Here is a 20,404-nt window from a genome sequence, read left to right on the forward strand (position 1 = left end):
TTTCCGATTAACGGTAGTTGGAATTCATTACTATTGTGATGCGGAAATTTGGATACATCTGAATCTCCCTTTCACGTAAATTTCGTCCAAAGTTTGATTCGTAATTAAACAAATTGCACATGTTTAATATGGATGACTAAAAGCAAAGGATAGAAATACTGTTACCTCCTATGTGACCCAAGTAATCTCTGACCCACGGATCACACGTGTGGATCTGAGCTCCATAGAATTTTGATTGTAACAACTTGTCCACTGGTCTCAGTACCTGCTGGTCCAAACACCTGCTACACTGTGCAGCTCTGATACTGTTTAAGCCATTCAGAGGTGCCTAATTGTTATGTAATTTTATGCAGACATTTGCAAGTTGATTTGATTACCATGAAATATCCACTCAAAAAATTCAAACCAGTACTAAATCTTTTGACTTTTATGCATTGGCTAATGTGTTTTTTTAAGCTGCAGATGTAAGGTTTTGTCTAGTTAAAAATCCTGCCAACAAAGCAGTTTCGTTTGACAATACACACATTCGCAGCATACTAAATAGGTGAAGACACAAACTAAAGTATTGTTTCTTAGAATTTTTTTTTTTATTCTAATTACATATAAATGCGGTGCTCAAATACACATATTTTAATCGATTTGTGTTCAGAAAATAATAAAAATAAATAAAAATGTAAATAAAATTTGTCACGAGCAAAGCAAGATCACAATGTTGTAGAACAGACTAAGAAACAGTGGAAATTAATGTTGCCATTTCAAAATAATCATCATTATTGGAAAAACAGCAAGTTTGACAATTTTTATTCAAACCTCTAACATTTTACAGAAATATGAATATAAGCTGCATTGGGTGGTAGCTTTTACCAGAGGTTTGAATAAAGCATAAAGTGCATAAAGCTATTCAAACTTACAATTTAATTCACAGATTTATCAAATGTTCCCACCTGAACTTTAAAAAAAGTGTCCAGATGTGTTTTGCTATAGGCATTGGTAATTTGCCAATTTCCTTTTGTTTTGATGTTGCACTAGGTGCAATATGTAAGCAGATGATAGGCCTTAATACTATTAAAAAAGTTAGAATTCCATTTTGCATGTGTGAGATTCAGCTTTTGGTATTCTCTAAACCCCTCCTCTTCCTTTGTGTAATATTCCTTTCAGAGTACCCACCCCCCGATGCTGTAGACCTGTCCCCAAATCCACTTCATGACTCCTTGACCCCAAGACAACTTGCATGATGACTATCCTTTCATACAACCTCCTCAGCCTGGTCTCTGCCATTTGGTTGTACAAACCTTGCTGTCCTGCCTGAGCACACCAGCTGCTGCAGAAAGGAACCATGTAGAGTAGGGCCAGAGCAGGATTAGGAGGAAATGGCTGCATAGGAGGAAAGCTGTTGGTTAGTTTGTCAACCCCCAGCCAACTTTATTGGCTGAGAACTGAGAACACTGATCTTCCTTCTATGCTGATAGACTGGCAAGGGGCTTAGGGAGTGAGGGCTGAAGGGCAGCATTCCACCATAACAGGTGCAGCTGTAAATACTTCAGTTGTAGCACATCCTTCTGTGGCCACCTCAAACACCTAATCCCTATTGCATTGCATTGCCCTGCAGCCACCTTACCCTCCCCACATCACAACACATTCCTCCAGTATCACCTCGATCCTCCAATCATAGAACATCCCTTCACCACCACCTCCCAGTCCTAATTACAATACATTCCACCACCATCACTTCACCCCCTCCACCCAATCACAGCACTCTCACTCCTCAATTGCAAAGCATTCCTCCACTGTCACCTCAACTCCACAATTACAGTGTATCCCTCCACCCCCACCTCAGTCCCACCCATTAGCAGTAGATCTCTCCACCTAATTCGTTTACCAGTCACAGTACCCTCTTCCACCCACCTGAGCATTTCTCCCCACCAACCCAGCCTGCAATTACACTGCCCCTTCTCACCTACCTAAACCCCCCAGTCAAAGCACCCCCTCCTACCCACCTTACCCCATTATTACAACACTTTGTCCCACCTAGCTTGTCACCCATTTGCAGCACTTAAACTTTCCTCATTTCCACCTTTTCCCCGCTGACTCAAAGAGCTTTATTTACCAAAGAAAAAAAAAAATGTTTTCAGTAGCCTTTGTTGATCCACCACTGATATAGGCTTACAGTAATCCCCGTCTCCAAGCTGGATGTCCAAAAAAATGGTACTAAATGTGGTAAAGAAGAACCCAACCCATAGTTGGTATTCAAGCTCTCTCACAGCACTAGGGAATATGATAAAGAATGGCAAAGGATTGTGGGTCCACATTTAGGTTATCCCCTAAAACATGGTGGCTACAGAACATATATAGACTCACTCAGAAGTGATCATTCCCACATTGCACAATGCCAGTTTAAATAATTGTGTGGATTGATAATATTTAATGTTGAGCCTGGACCCCCATGGTTTTTCTTGTAAAAAAGTTATTTTCTTTAACTGATGTCCTTTTGACCCCTTTATAAATCACCCTAAATCATTCTGTCTCCGATTTTCTATTTAGAAGAAGAGGAAGCGCCCTGAATAAATATAAAATTCATAGAAGGAGGTTATTTCTTACAGTGCAAATTCTGCCAAACCAAGAGGGAGGCAAAATTGACTTTCATTAGTTGTTGAAACATTAGCGGAGTTCTCTGAGTAGAGGGATTGCACATTAGATGTTAGGTTAAAGCCTAGAAAAAGGAGGGTAGTTTCTGTAAATTAAAATCATAATGGATTTTAAGGTTGTTGTTTTTCCAAGGTTTAGAGCTTTAGAGATTTAGACTTCTTTATTTGTAGACCTGAATGTGTAGAAAAAGCAGTTTAAATAATTTGGGGAGTCAACTGACATCACAAAAAATGGTGTCAGCCCTACTCAGTTTTTTTGCTAAACCTCTGAATCCTTCCCTCCCTCATCTCTGCAGAGAATAATGTTTTGTAGTTCAAAATAAAAATTGGGAGGGCTAATTAGAATCCTTGAGATAACAAAGGAAATGTGTGTAGCAGTTTTTGCAGGCCTTGTGCCTAATGTGGGTCTGCCATTGTTACCGGTGACACCTTCAACACTTTTGAGTTGTGAACCCAGGTGTGAGAACTGAGACAATGACCATTCCAGCATCTTTGGTTTGTGTTGTTTTATTGAATTTAGGGGATGGGAGAGGGGAATGAGTGGGATACTCCTCTGGCTCAACTAGGTACACTAATGGACACTTGAAGAAAAATGCCTGTTGGCGCTGTCTTGACGCCAGCTGAATGTCGACCAGCGCTTTCTGACGCCTATAGATACTGTAGTACTGAAACTGTGCTGGAACCTCAACTTTAACCCAGAAGATCCAGGACTGTAGAACACTTGACTTGCCCTGCACTGGCTGAGGTAACTCTGCGTAGATACTTGTGCTGCTGAAACTCTTAACCTTGTACACTTCCCACTGTACACTGACTCTTCAGGGCCCAAACTACAGGCGCCCCCTTTAACCACTTTAAGACTGCTCACGTTTCTGCTACTGCAGCAAGGTGGCAGCCCTGTTGCTGGACTCCTCCATGTCTCGGCGGCGCTCGTGCGCCGCCAGAGGCTCGCTCCCACTGTGTTTAGACACAGCGGGAGTTGGGCAGGAGGAGGAGAGACGGCGATCGCCGTTTCTCTTCCCCGATCGTTGAGGAAAGAGTGAGAAAATTCACCTGCTTGTGTAAACAAAGCGGGCGGATCTTCTCTGTGACAGACAGGGACAGATCACAGTATTCAGCATAGCTGAACCTGCGATCTCTGTCTGTGTCACAGAACCCACCCCCACCCACAACCGTCAGTAAGCATGAGGCACACATTTAACCCCTTGATCACCAACAATGGTAACCCCTTCCCTGCCAGTGTCATTATTACAGTAACAGTGCATATTTTTAGCACTGATTACTGGTCCCCCCAAAAGTGTCAAAAATGTCAGTTAGGGGTCCGATCTGTCTGCTGCAATGTCGCAGTCCCGCAAAAAATCGCAAATCGCTGCCATTACTAGTAAAAAAAAAAAAGATAAATCTTTGCCGTGGTTAGTAACTTTTGCGCAAACCAATCAAAATACGCTTACTGCAATTTTTACCAAAAATATGTAGCAGAAAACAAATTGGCCTAAAATGTTAAAAAATGTTGATTTTTAAATTTATTTTGGGGAATATCAGAATGTGAAAAATATTGTTTTTTTTTTTTCAAAATTGTCACTCTTTTAAAAAAAAAAAAAATTGCACAGGTGATCAAATACCACCAAAATAAAGCTTTATTTGTGGGGAAAAAAAGGACATAAATTTAATTTGGGTACAGCGTCGCACGACCGCGCAATTGTCCGTTAAAGTAACGCAGTGCCGAATCGCAAAATATGGCCTGGTCAGGAAGGGGGTAAAATCTACCAGTCTTAAAGTGGTTAAAAATAAGCTCATTGAGAATTTTTTTTGTCAAATACATGTAGTTAAATAAATTTTGGCCTAAATATATGACAAAAATTGAATATATTGGATATTTATTAACTGTCAAAGTATTTTCGCAAAATTTTCGCTGTTTTTTTATTAATACCGCAAAAAATAAAAAGCGCAGAGGTGATCAAATACCACTAAAAGAAAGCTCTGTTTGTGGGAAAAAAAGGACGTAAATTTTGTTTGGGTATAGCATAGCATGACCGCGCAATTGTCAGTTAAAATCACACAGTGCCAAGTTGAAAAAAGTGGCCTGGTCATTAAGCAGGAAAATCCTCCGGTCTTAAAGTGGTTAACACTTCAGGGTCCTCTACCTAGGTACCCTCTCTAATACTTCAGGATCCTCTGACCAGGCATCCCTTTTAACAGCTAGCTGACTCCTGGATCCTTAGAACCTTCTCTGGAGTGGTCCCCTCTGACTCTAAGCAGACCCCCAGGCGTAGTCCACAGTACTCACGACCTTTGTAGGCTTTCCTGAAACTGGACCCCCCTCTCTCTCTCCACTGGTTCTCGGCACACAGGATCCTCTCTGCAGCTCAGCTTCACACTCTTTGGATTCCCAAGCTGCCACCCGAGACACCCGCTTCCTCTGACAGCTTCCATGAAGACCCGGGCCCGATGGCAATAAGAGGTCTGGCACAGCAACATTTCTTCCAAAAGACCCTGGCCCGATGGCCCAAGGGGGTCTACATTAAACTTAAACACTTGCAAACTTGTGAACTCAGCATTATATTTGAAGTTTCTTGGTCAGTTGTGATGGCCAGCCGGCCAACACAGTTTTTTTTTTCTCTTGAAAATCTTCTCTTTGAGACAGAACATTTGCAGCCCTAAAATGTAATAGTCAGGGTGAGGGACCTGAACATATTCTCCTTGCTCGTTTTTGACTTTGTCTTGATCCATCTGGGCGGCAGACCTCCACTCTGTCTATGTAAATGGGGCGCCCAAAATTCCACTGAGCCTTTACACTGTTAAATGTTTCCTTAAGCTTTTCCTCTGGGGAGTCCCTGTATGGCTTTGGGACAAACAGAAAGTCCCAAATCATCATGTCACACCAAAAGTCCTGAAACTTCTCCACCATCACCATCACTTCTCTTGGGGCATAGGGGTAGTCATACCCATATTCAAGCGCTACTTTCTTTTGTATCCACCTCTGCATCCTGGATAACCGGGGGAGAGTCCTCCTGTTACCTCTCCCTCGTGGAGAAAATGGGGTGCATACTCTTTGTATCATTTGCTCATAGGCCGCATTTTGGTCTCTGGCCCAAGCAATATTTCCTGGAGGGGTGAGGTCTGGTATCCTTTCAATGTAGGCATCACAGAACCCCAATTTTTGGGCCAGATCCCCTCTCTCTATGGCTTCCTTAGCCTCTTGATCAAGTGGTACAGTCACTTCGAAACCCTGGGAGCTGCTCTCAGCTTTTGACCCCCATTCCCACTCAGTCTCATCTATGGACCCCCAATCATCAATCCCTTCCTCGACTGACCCATATCTGTCCTGGAAAGATGGGAAATCAATGCATACAGGGCACCTCTCTCCCTCACTACTAGAACTGGAGGGTGAGGCCTGAATCACTGCAGGTTTATCAGGCTGCTGGATGCTGATGGGGGCGGATCCTGCCATGGCCACTGAGGTAGCTATGCCCTCCGGACACCTTTCGATTGCAGGTGCGATCATGAATCCCCTCCCAACGGAACTCTGCGACCAAGTCCCCTTTTCACAAAGTGCAGGCCCACCGACTGCTGGCAGGGCCTCCAGCTGCATCATTAGCCTAAACATGCCCCTCCCAGCTCAGCAGAGGAATTTAGACTCAGTCCCGGTCACTTCCTGAGTAAGGCCTGACTCCCACATAACAGAGAGCTTCTTGGGACGGCCCTCACTCTTTTCTTCCCGGAGCAGCAGATAACCACATTGCCCACATTGGACCCACGCTTGCACTCGCAAAGTGACAGTGGCACACTAAGGACATACCGCTCCTAGGAACTCCCGGCCGCCTCCTGTGCACAGCGCAAGTCCACCGTCCAGCACCATCCGGATACCGGTATCCCAGACTAGGGGAGGATCAGGCTGGTGGATCTGCTCACGGTTCTGCTTTGCAGGGTCTTCACTCATGGACTCATGGTGGCAATGATAGCGGGCACACTCTCCGTTTCTCTCACAAATTACATGCTCCTCTCTCCTACACGTGTCTCCCGCACGGCCACACCTGAAGGAGGGGAAAATAATATGGTCCCCTTAGTCACCCCTGATTGCCCGGATGTTCCCGCTGTCTCCACCTCTTCCTCCCTGGGACCCCTGATGCCATCTTCACTGCCCACACTGGGACTTCTCTCTGTTAAGCAGTTGCAGCACTCATGCACTCGGACACTTTCCCCCCCTGCTCTCCATGACAGCAGAGTACATATCATAGTCCATATGAAAAGTCCTCATCAGGTTACAGGTGAATATTTGCGTTGCCACAGGCAACCTTCCATATGGGCTTCAAGCTTCATCCCACTCTCCCTGTCTCCCGCAGATGCAGTCTCACACCTAACCTGGCACTTGAACAACTGTTCTGGGCACAAAAATTGACTTTTCTGACTTTTCTTCTGCCATTGCCAGGGGCAACCGGCCCAGTAACTAATGGCAAGATCCCAGACAAGCACCCAAATGTAGCAGTTTTTGCAGGCCTTGTGCCTGATGTGGGTCTGCCATTGTTACCGGTGACACTTCCAACACTTTTGAGTTGTGAACCCAGGTGTGAGAACTGAGACAATGACCATCATGGCATCTTTGGTTTGTTTTGTTTTATTGTATTTAGGGGATGGGAGAAGGGAATGAGTGGGATACTCCTCTGGCTCAACTAGGTACACTTGAAGAAAAATGACTGTTGGCGCTGTCTTGACGCCAGCTGAATGCCGACCAGCGCTTCCTGACGCCTATAGATACTGTAGTCCTGAAACTGTGCTGGAACCTCAACTTTAACTCAGAAGACCCAGAACACTTGACTCCTGACACTGCTTTAGCTCAAAAGTCACTGAACAGCTCCCTCCAGCCCTGCACTGGCTGAGGTAGCTCTGTGTAGATACTTGTGGTGCTGCAACTCTTAACCTTGTACACTTCCCACTGTACACTGACTCTTCAGGGCCCAAACTACAGGCGCCCCCTTTAACACTTCAGGGTCCTCTACCTAGGTACCCTCTCTAATACTTCAGGGTCCTCAGACCAGGCACCCCCTTTAACAACTAGCTGACTCCTGGATCCTTAGAACCTTCTCCAGAGTGGTCCTCTCTGACTCTAGGCAGACCCCCAGGGGCAGTCCACAGTACTCACGACCTTTGTAGGCTTTTCGGAAACTGGACCCCTCTCTCTCTCCGCTGGTTCTCGGCACACCGGTTCCCCTCTGCAGCTCAGCTTCACACTCTTTGGATTCCCAGGCCGCCACCCGAGACACCCGCTTCCTCTGACTGGAGGAGAGACAGCCGTACTCTCCCTCCTGGGACTCTGCTTCCCGCCAAAGACACTGCATTCCCTTCCAACTTAAACCCACTCCCAGAATCCTCTGCGGCAGAATCTGCCTTCTGGGGTAGATACAAGCCTGACTGAGCCACTGATTGGGTTTCCTCCACTGTCCTATGAGAATCCTCTCACAGAGCAAGTGGGGAGACTCCCCTCTCAGTAACCTCACCTGGGAGACATGACAGTCCAGCTGAAATCATGGCCCTGCTGTTAAGCAGCCAAGGCCCACTATACTTTACCTAGCACCTACCTGCAGGGTGCTACATCTGCAAAAGACACATGGAAGCTCTGAATTTCTAATATGATCAACAGGTATTTATTCTGCACTTGGCAAACAGATATCAGACTATATACACAATATACACTTGCAATGGTATAGTTAACTGACCAAAACTGAGCAAACTGTTAGGGTTTACACATGCTTTAAATGACCTTTTCTCCTAGTGGAAATGTGTTCCCTGCATTCCCCATCCAGTACTCAATGATGGTATAGGTAAGTAATATAAATATACATTCTTGAGATGAAAAAGAGAAAGCGAGAGTCTTACCAGGTCTGATATATTACCGATTGCACTGGGCAGCAGCATAATACTCTGGTGACTATTGTGCTCCAAATTCATATACTGATACAACTATTATAACCAGAAAGTGAAGCTAACATTAATTTATGTGAATATATTTGTTGATGTGAATTTATTTGGAGATCTATAAATGGTTTGTAGTGTCTTTTTGCATAAAAATAATATAATGTACCAGGTAAAAAAATGTCATGTTATTCACAGGCATTAGTCGCATTTGTTTATCCATGTACGATATAACAGTAGCTGTGTTTTTGGTCTTTGACCTATAAAGCTCATTCTCTCTGGCAGTAATGTCATCACCTTATGTACGTACAGCAAAGTACACCTATCCTACCCTGACAATACAACTCAGAGATAAATGGAACTTTCCCTTTTGTGTTTTTTTTTTTGTGTGTTTTATTTATTTCTGTACATCGTAAGTAGTAGAAAATAATAATGAATGTCAGTAACTTAGCACAAACATTCTGACTTATGAAAAGTGTTTATTGGAGCTGTCACTGTTATACATAGTATGCAGTTAAAAAAAAAATAATTTAGAAGCTCAAATCTTTTAGCTACTTTACAGAGTAAAATGTGTAACACACTAACAGCTATTTATTAGAACATATTTTTTATTTGCCTTTTAGAAATTGAGATATTTACTGATTTGAATAAGCTTATAGGATTGGAAATCAGGAGCCTATGCTTTTTTAGAATAAAGCCTCGTACACATGCAGCAAATTTCCGCCGACCGGTCGTCCGTCTTTTGTCCAGAGTGCGTGTCTGTTGGTTGGAATGTGCTCTAGACTGCACACAAATTTTCCCGCACAACAGAATTCTACTTCAGAAGTGATGTCATGTGTTTGCTTTGGATTGCTTTCTATGTGTTCTTTCATCTCTGAGCATGCCTAGTCTTGCTCATAAGATTTTTCCCCATCGAAATCTGTACTAATGAGACGAAAATCGGACTTGTTTTGATGGTCGACAAAAATTATATAGCCTGCACACCAGGATTTTTTGGGCCGAAAATCGGCTGATCGGTCGCCGGACGAAATTTCCCGGCCGAATTTCTTCTCGTGTGTACGGGGCTTAAGTCAACAGTGGCTGCTCTCATAATGCTGCCATCAGAGGTTTACTTCAAGCATAGTGGGATTTTTAAGTTATGGTTGGAAATACATACAATAAAGCATTGCAGTTCAGTGGTTCTAAACAGTATAACGAAAAAAATAAATGCTATTTTTTAGGCTAAAGACAATCTATCTTCTGAAACAACTAGCTGGAAGTCCTTCATCCTTCTTTGACCTATGGACTTCATGCTGGTTTTGGTTCTGAAACATCAGTTGTTTTATTGCCCTGAGAAGGTTTGCATCTGGGGGTTGGAGTGCATTCAGTGCAGACGCGCGCCACCGGAATCACTGGCAATCCAGTAACGTAGGTCTATGTCGCTGGACCCAGGGGAGCCGCACTGCCACAGTAATATTACTGTTTGCGGTCGGCAAGTGGTTAAGGAAAACATACTAAAAAAAATCTTCAGTGGCCTCCGAAAAATTAAAAGTCAGCAGGTACAAATCCTGCTGAATTTTAATATAAGGACACTTGCCTGTCCAGGGATCCATCGTTGTTCTCCCATGGGCAGGACTGGACCAGTTCTTCACCAGTCTTCAGGTCCCTGGCACTGCCCTGTTCACTAAAGGAAGTTAGCTGTGTGTCCAAGTGGCTTCACAGCTGCACTTTGTAATCCACACTACACTCTTTAAATGGTCCCGCAGCTTTATGGGACTCGTGGCATGCCCCAGAAAGTGGTTGGGAATGAGGTAGAAACTTCCGCTTGGATCGCCCAGGTGTTAGAGAAGCTGGAGAAGCAAAACGTCCCCTTTTGGGTGCGGTTCCACTTTAAGCAAGTACACATGCATAGTTTTTTTTTCCCATGCACCCATTAACAGATTCCTGCATCCACACAAGTGAGGAAGATGCAGAAATACCCCCTGTGGTACATTGTATTCTTATACTGAGACCTCCTGCTGTCAGAATTCACTGATCAGCGCTGCAGCCAATTTGGCTACAAGGTGACGATTGAACAAGGTTCTCCAGCAGTCCTATTTGAAAGAAGCTAATCGAACGATCGGCTTCTAACGGGGGGGGGGGGTCACTACACAGAGGTCGAAATTCAGCCAATCCCTATTTTTTGCGCTATAAACAAAGAAAGAGCGACAATTCTGAAAAAAAAATATATATATATTTTCCACATTCTGCTATATAACATTGCCCCTCAAAAAATTTAAAAATCAAATTTTTTCCACATTTTAGGCCAATTTGTTTACTGCTACATATTTTTAATATAAAAAAATCACAATAAGCGTATTTTGATTGGTTTGCACATAAGTTATCACATCTACTAACTACGGCAAAGATTTATGTCATTTTTATTGTTTTTTTGTTTTTTTTTTCACTAGTAATGGTGGCGATCTGTGATTATTAGCGGGACTGCTACATTGCGGCGGACAGATCGGACCCCTAACTGACATTTTTGACACTTTTGGGGGGACCAGTGACATTACTACAGTAATCAGTGCTAAAAATATGCACTGTTACTGTAATATCAACACTGGCAGGGAAGGGGTTAACACAGTGGGTGAAGGGGTTAAATGTAAGCCTAATGGAGTGTTTCTAACTGTGGAGGGGATGGGCTTTTGAAATGATCACAGGGACCTGTGATCCTATATAGAAGGATCACAGGCGCTCTGTGATCATTCCAGAGAGAAGAACTGTCAGCTGTGTTTACAATGTCCGTCCTTCTCTCTCAGCAGGGAGCGATCACGGGTGGCTGGCAGCAATCGGAGCCCCCAAGCAGCAGACGCCCAACTGACGTAGGACTACCTTGGTTCACGCAGGAGGGGCTGCCTGCCGCAGTATATCTGCGGCAGGTGGTCCAGAAAAAAGGTAAAGATTGCTTTCTAATGAGGTAAAGTGTGCACGTGGAATACACCTGAAAAATCCCAGTATAGTGCAAATCTATTCAAAATTTTTAATTTCTCTTTCAGTAAACCTGCAGTGTAAGGTGCAGAGCAGGTTTACAGCATAGCACTGTACAGTCTAACATCTGTCCCCTGACATGTTCAGTCCACCCTGGAGCTAGCCCTGGTGTTTGCTGAGCAGGAAGAAGTGCTGCACTATGTTGCCTTGCTTGTTTCACCCACCCAAGCTGACGCTCTTACTATGATAGCTTAGATGCAGCCGAGCCAGACTAACAGGAACCCACGACAGGAAGAGAGCGAGTTTTTCCTTTCTATAAAGGGGAGTGGATCCTGCTGTAGAAAGGGGGCTGCCAATAGGTATGAAGGCATCCTTAGCTTTCTTTTTGGGATGCAACAGAGGTGGGAGTACAGTGGTGGATAGATTCTTCTGCATGGTCCCAACCTGGTACCCCCTCCCCCACTCCGCCCAGGGCAGCTTCCCCTCCTGCCCCCCCCCCCTTGTGCCAGCTCTGTGAAAGACTCAGAACAGATGTTAATATCATCAGCTCAAAGCAACCTGTCTGTGTTTTCCTGATATAATGTGTTTATGGTATGTAGGTCTCTCCCATAGTGTGCATCCCAGGTGTTTTTTACCCATTGTTAATTGTGTTAATTAAAGTGGATGTAAATCTGATTCATGAAATTTGACCTAGGCACATATATCTGTAGTGTTTACTTATCTTTCTCCAAAGCCCTAAGTCCCGTGTCTTTCTGCTGTTTCGTTCTTCTGTTATTAGCCACTTGCCTACAGGGCACTTTCACCCCCTTCCTGCCCAGGCCAATTTTCAGCTTTCAGCGCTCTCACACTTTGAATGACAATTGCGCGGTCATGCTACACTGTACCCATATGAAATTTTTATAATTTTTTCACACAAATAGAGCTTTCTTTTGGTGGTATTTAATTACCTCTGGGTTTTTTATTTCTTACAAAAAAAAAGAAAAAAGCCGGAAAATTTTGAAAAAAAAAAAAAGTTTTTCTTATTTTCTGTGAGTAAATTTTGAAAATAAATAAATACATTTTTCTCCTTTACTGATGTGCGCTGATGAGGCGGCACTGATGGGCACTGATAGGCTGCACTGATGGGCACTGATGAGGTGGCACTTATGGGCACTGATGAGGTGGCACTTATGGGCACTAATGAGGTGGCACTGATGAGGAGGTACTAATATGCCGCACTGATGAGCACTGATAGGTGGCACTGATAGGCGGCACTGATGAGCACTGATAGGCGGCACTGATGAGCACTGATAGGTGGCACTGCTGGGCACTGAGAGGTGGCACTGCTGGGCACTGAGAGGCGGCACTGACGGGCGGCACTGATGGGCACTGAGAGGCGGCACTGATGGATACTGATGGGTGGCACTGATGGACACTGACGGGTGGCACTGATGAGCACTGTTGGGCGGCACTGATCAGTGCCCACACTCAGTGCACATAGTGCTACTAGTCAGTGCCCATCAGTGCCTAGATGAGCAGGCACTGATGGGCACTGACTGGCAGCACTATGGGCACTGATTGTGGGCACTTATGGGGGGCACTGATGGCGGGCACTGTGGGCACTAATGGTGGGCAGTTATGGCATTTATTTCCTTTTGTGTAATCAGGGCACTGGTGATCAGTGCCCTGATTACATTTCTCTGTGTCGCTGAGCAGCTCACCTCTTCCTCACACGCAGTCTCTGTGTGAGGAAGGAGAGCTGACAATAAGAGATGATCTTATATGTTTACATTTGAGATCATCTCTCATTGGACGTTCCGATCACGTGGTAAATGGCCGCTGTGATTGGCCATTCACCACGATCTGTGATTGGCTGTCTCCAAGGGACACGGCCGACACAGATTTTCCCCGATGCGCGCTCACGGTAGCGCGCGGGGAGCCTGTTACTGAGAGGCCATTTAAAGACGGCCTCCGGGAAATTAAAGCCCGCGCTGTAGCCATCTTTCGGCTATAGCGCGGGTGGGAGGAGGTTAGTATGATAACTTCTGACAAGTTCTCTGACAACTGAGATAAAACCAGCCTGAAATTTGTGTCAGGGTGGGTGCTATAATTAAATTAGCAGAGAGCTTATCTTGTCACAGCACAGCACATCTGCTTATTTCTTCCTTCCTCTGCCTTTGTGGGGGTGGGGGGGGGGGGGGGGGTGAATGCCTTTCCTCCAATCAGCTGTCACACAGTGTATGCCAAGACTACAATTCTACTGGTGAATGAGGAAGTTAAACTTCTAACACAATGTTAGAATTCTAAAGAATATAAAAAGCTGAAGACAGCAGATATGCATGTAAAACTTATGTAGGGAGATTTGTTTCATCCCTGTGTATCATCTGAGGTTGTTCACTTTACTGGATATAGGAGAGGGTTTACATCCACTTAAATCACCTTTTGTTTCTGTCTGATCACCTCTTGCAGAGATAATTGATATTGTGACCACTGTATCTTGTTATTGAACCATTGTGAGATGTTTGTGCTTATGATGATATGTATTGTACTTTGTATCCAGGGTGGTGGGCTTGTTGCTGAATTGTCTGGGTGAGCACCGAGTCACCTAGGTGGCTAGTTGTTTAAGTAGCTTACTGTCTATAGTTTATGTTGGCTGTGCCTTAGTAATATTTATTATATCCCTGTTTACAGTTTGTATTGTTAGGGTAAAATGATCAATTGTTCATCTGATTTTGTGTGGTATACAAATTCTCTGTGAGTTTTCAATAAACAGTTCCAGTTCAATTTTGCATGTACAAGGTTCCTATGTCCAGACTGAAGGAAGCTATATATTATATATCTTGACGGAAGCAACTAAGTGGGGTGCTGGATGGTTCAATCACAGACACCAATGATGGGGCATTATTCCTCCCACTGATCCCAACAATGAGGCACTCTTCCTCCCATTAATACCAATGATTGAGCAGTGTTTACTGTCACAGATGCCAGAACATTTTCCAAACCCCCTGGCCAAAGTCTGGCCCCCCTAAAGTTTGAAGGACAGTAAACAGGCTCTTTGTTTGGAAAGATTGGAGACGCCTGCCCTACACGTTATTCAACTTTACTGTGAGTGACATTACTGACCACCAGAGTGCTAGAATGCAGCAGACTTTTGTATTAATGGGAAACATTCAGCTTCACTGAAGCTGAAATAAACTGGAAAGAGAAGCAGTCAATTCTTACAGAACACTGTCAATTTACCCAGTAGAGCACATGGTTTCTGGGACCCCTAAAAAATGCATAAAGGCACTGAAAAATTCTGGTTTCACTCCTGTACACCTAGCACTAACCTGACTCCACTAATTGTTATCTTTAAAAGAGATGTATTACTTTGGTTTTTTTTGCAGAATTATACTTACCTAGGTGGATGCAGCATTGGGCCAATGCTGCACCTGTCCCCTGGTGCCTCTGCACTGAGAATCGAGCAATCGAACACTGCTGATTGCTCGGTTCTGACGGCTCCCTGACAATATATGATAGTCAGCAGTCCTACGTTCTGCCCTCCTCCTCGCTCACTGGCAAGTGCTGGTCTGTTGAGGGGCAGGAAGGCTCTCTGAAAGGCTGATCAGGGTGTTGGTCCAGGCACCTGGTGGATCACAACTTCCATTATCAAGATGACACGGTGCCTGGACTGACTTCTGTGATGTGAGCAGAGAGCGGACTGCAGCCCGCTCTCTGCTGAAAACGGGTCATAGGAGTGCAAAAATGAATTGCACTCCATAGGAGAAGTACAGCCAAACTAGTTTTGGCTATACTTCTTCTTTAAATGATAGATCTTCTGTCATAGTGAATTCCGGTTTAATCCCTAGCTATGATTAAACCTCAAAGCAAATACAAAATTTGGTAATTTTCAAGGCTAAGGTGTACGTTTAGTAAACTGAGATAAGCCGAGATCTGGATGATCACGGCTTGTCTCAGAGCATTGCCGGTTTAAATTACTGAGAAGAGTAGTGGAGAACATATTCTTCTCTTCTCATCTCAGTACACAAAAACGGCTTGCATTCACTGCAATATAAACGGCCAGTTTAGTAACACATGATGTCACCTTATCACTGTGCTTCTCTTTGAAGATCTCCTCTTCCTGCTTCTCCAGCTCAGAGGTGGAGAATCAGGGGGAGAAGCTGTGTGATTAGAGGAAGAAGACTTCTTTCTTCCTATATATCAGCACCAGTGGGTTCAAAATGAATGTATATATTGTATGTATGTATGTATGTATGTATGTGTTTGTGGGTGTATGCATGTGTGTATATATATATATATATATATATATATATATATATATATCGTGTGTACTGGTGTGTATGTATGTGTATATATATATATATATATATATATATATATATATATATATACAGGTCCTTCTCAAAAAATTAGCATATTGTGATAAAGTTCATTATTTTCTGTAATGTACTGATAAACATTAGACTTTCATATATTTTAGATTCATTACACACAACTGAAGAAGTGCAAGCCTTTTATTGTTTTAATATTGATGATTTTGGCATACAGCTCATGAAAAACCAAAATTCCTATCTCAAAAAATTAGCATATTTCATCCGACCAATAAAAAAAAAGTGTTTTTAATACAAAAAAAGTCAACCTTCAAATAATTATGTTCAGTTATGCACTCAATACTTGGTCGGGAATCCTTTTGCAGAAATGACTGCTTCAATGCAGCGTGGCATGGAGGCAATCAGCCTGTGGCACTGCTGAGGTGTTATGGAGGCCCAGGATGCTTCGATAGCGGCCTTGAGCTCATCCAGAGTGTTGGGTCTTGCGTCTCTCAACTTTCTCTTCACAACATCCCACAGATTCTCTATGGGGTTCAGGCCAGGAGAGTTGGCAGGCAAATTGAGCACAGTAATACCATGGTCAGTAAACCATTTACCAGTGGTTTTGGCACTGAGCAGGTGCCAGGTCGTGCTGAAAAATGAAATCTTCATCTGCATAAAGCATTTCAGCAGATGGAAGCATGAAGTGCTCCAAAATCTCCTGATAGCTAGCTGCATTGACCCTGCCCTTGATAAAACACAGTGGACCAACACCAGCAGCTGACATGGCACCCCAGACCATCACTGACTGTGGGTACTTGACACTGGACTTCAGGCATTTTGGCATTTCCCTCTCCCCAGTCTTCCTCCAGACTCTGGCACCTTGATTTCCGAATGACATGCAAAATTTGCTTTCATCCGAAAAAAGTACTTTGGACCACTGAGCAACAGTCCAGTGCTGCTTCTCTGTAGCCCAGGTCAGGCGCTTCTGCTGCTGTTTCTGGTTCAAAAGTGGCTTGACCTGGGGAATGCGGCACCTGTAGCCCATTTCCTGCACACGCCTGTACACGGTGGCTCTAGATGTTTCTACTCCAGACTCAGTCCACTGCTTCCGCAGGTCCCCCAAGGTCTGGAATCGGTCCTTCTCCACAATCTTCCTCAGGGTCCGGTCACCTCTTCTCGTTGTGCAGCGTTTTCTGCCACACATTTTCCTTCCCACAGACTTCCCACTGAGGTGCCTTGATACAGCACTCTGGGAACAGCCTATTCGTTCAGAAATTTCTTTCTGTGTCTTACCCTCTTGCTTGAGGGTGTCAATGATGGCCTTCTGGACAGCAGTCAGGTCAGCAATCTTACCCATGATTGCGGTTTTGAGTAATGAACCAGGCTAGGAGTTTTTAAAAGCCTCAGAAATCTTTTGCAGGTGTTTAGAGTTAATTAGTTGATCCAGATGATTAGGTTAATAGCTCGTTTAGAGAACCTTTTCATGATATGCTAATTTTTTGAGATAGGAATTTTGGTTTTTTCATGAGCTGTATGCCAAAAATCATCAATATTAAAACAATAAAAGGCTTGCACTACTTCAGCTGTGTGTAATGAATCTAAAATATATGAAAGTCTAATGTTTATCAGTACATTACAGAAAATAATGAATTTTATCACAATATGCTAATTTTTTGAGAAGGACCTGTATATACTGTATGTACTGGTATGTATATATATATATATATATATATATATATATATATATATATATATATATGTATGTGTGTGTGTATATGTGTGTGTGTGTGTGTGTGTATATATATATATATATATATATATATATATATATACTGTATGTATATGTGTATATATACTGTGCATGTGTGTGTGTGTATAGATATGTTTTCATGTGTCAGAACATGTCATTACGAGTTCTTTTAAACTTTAGTTTCACTTTTTAAATTTAGGGGCGGCTGTAATCTCACAATATCTCGTGAGATTACAGGCAGTCCACCCAGTTATACACAGATCTCGGCAGTTCTCAGAGATAAAAAAATTCTCCTCTGATCACCCTGTGAGAAGTGAAGTTCTCCGCCTTCTAAACTGGGTGCCAGAGGAGATATTTTTTCTCTGAGAACTGCCGAGAAGTGAACTGAGAGAAAACTTCTCAGTTTACTAAACGTACACCTAATTGGCAAAAAGTACACAATACTTTTACCATGCTTGGCCTAAAGCTGCATGTGGTGTCACAGAATGGTATGATTTTCACAGATAGTCTCTTGGTCAGCATACACTGGCAGGGCATATTTTGGCTGCATAATTGTTTTTTTTTTAGATTTTTTATTTGACATAAATACAATGGCAGCACCCCCCCCCCCCCCCGATCTAATTAATTGCAGCTTATAATTTTGGCTGCTATACCTGATTTTGTTTCCAGCAGTAATAGGCCTGCATTGAATGTTGGAAGGAGCTGCTGCCACAACAGGTCTAAAATCTATAGGAAAATTTACTCTTACAAAATAAAAGCCCCCAACTTTGTAGAATATGACCCCAGAGCTCTTCAGTGTTTTCTGAGCCTTTTTTTATCATATCTGCTGCTGGAGTGGAAGAAAAAAATGTCCCCAAATCATCTCTATGCCCAGCATTTTAATGCCAGCTTGGTCAAACACCTCTTTCCACAAATGTATGATATACCATGGTGGCAGGTACCCAGTTGCCATTATCTTGCTCAGAAGGCCATCCCCCAGCCACCATTATTTTGCACAGAAGGCCATCTCTGCTTTCCACCAGCATTTGGAATACAATAAGGCAGCAGGTGAGGAGGAGAAGGAAATAGGGCAGACTTCAAGGAAGATATTTCATCTCTCCCAAATCCCAGGAGTTGTATGTGGGTGGAGGAGATTGGGGGACACACACAAAATTAAGTGTAGACTCCTATGACTCACCCTTCTCCAAATTTTGGATTTCAGGGCCACAGAGCGTACACTTTTTGCTGAAAAAATAGCTGCCCTTTTTTTTTTGCAGCTTGCCATTGCATGCTTGAGCAGTAATGCACCATATATTTATCTCCCTTATTGCCATAGCTGCCATTAGATTTAGGCAATCCCCTTTACTAAAAAAAAAATATGTCAAGCAAGTCTAAAGTGAGAGGCAATGGTTTTGCATGTAGAGTATGTTTTATTTCTAAATAATTTACAGAATTACATTTTTTATATTAAATAACTAACATGGGTAGGGACATCAAAAGAAAAACGAGAATTACCTTAGGCAAGAAGGAAGTCCTAGGCCTCAAATCTACCCTGTCTCTATGCTGAAACAAAAAAGGATTGCTTGTAAGATAAGGCCTCCAGCTCAGACACTCACCTCACATAGGTGATGGCTATAATTAATAAATTACATTTCCTTAAAGTGATATTAGAGGGAAGAATGACTCTAATGGATTGAGTTGTAGTATCACTGTAACGCATGCAGACAAAGACAGGCTGTAAAAAGGCTGCAGAACATCAGCACAATTGATGTTTAACCAACTGCCTCCAGGCCACTGCAAATAAATAGGCATACGAGACAAGTGTCGATCAGGGGGGTCATACCCATAGTCCTCCCAGATCTGCACGTCATGCGCGACCCCGAGGTGCACATTGGTGCGATAATGTGACTGCTGTGTGATGCTCAGCCCTGGTACCATGTGATCACTGTGACCAATCACAGTGATCACATGTCCAGTCGTAACCATGGCTGTCATTCATTTAGCCATTCAGAACTACTGTGATCTCTGTGACTGGTCACAGTGATTACATGGTATAGAAGCCAAGCACCACCTACCTGTCCATGTGATAGCTGTAGGCAATGACAGCTTATCACAGTAGTTCTCAATGGCTGCAGGAATACGAGTGCTGTCAGAAATTATTGCTAATACAGCCATCATGACTGTATAAGCAATCATAGTGCAAAAAAAAAAAACAATCACTTCCCTAGAGTAGTAATTAAAAAAATTGCTAATATATATATATATATATATATATATATATATATATATATATATATATTTACACAATATAATATATCAATGGTTGGCTGCTCTGATATCACTGTACATCAGTGCCGCCAGCCATTATCATTATCTAATCCCTGCCATATCAGTGCAGCGTCGCCTGACCAGTGCTACCAGTCAGTGTCCTTAATCACCGCCGCACCAGTCATTGTCCTCAATCACCGCTACCCACCCACAGTGTCCCTAATCACCACCACACCACTTACAGTGTCCCTGATCACCGCCACACCAGTCGTATTGTCTCTGATCACCGCCACACCAGTCATATTGTCCCTGATCACTACAACACCGGTCCCAGTGTCCCTGATAACCGCCACACCAGTCCCAGTGTCCCTGATCACAGCTACACCAGTCGCTTTGTCCCTAATCAATGTATCACCAGTCATATTGTCCCTGATCACCACCATACCAGTTACAATTTCCTTGATCACTGCCACACAAGTTAGAGTGTCCCTGGTCACCGCCACACCAGTTGCAGTGTCACCACACCAGTTTAATTCAGCAATGTTGTTCCTGATTGTTGCAACACCAGTTGCATTATCACCTGACCAGTATAAGTCAGCAGCAGTGTTCCTGAT

The sequence above is a fragment of the Pelophylax lessonae genome (assembly GCF_965119305.1).
Source record: "Pelophylax lessonae genome assembly, chromosome: 2".
NCBI lineage: Eukaryota > Metazoa > Chordata > Amphibia > Anura > Ranidae > Pelophylax > Pelophylax lessonae.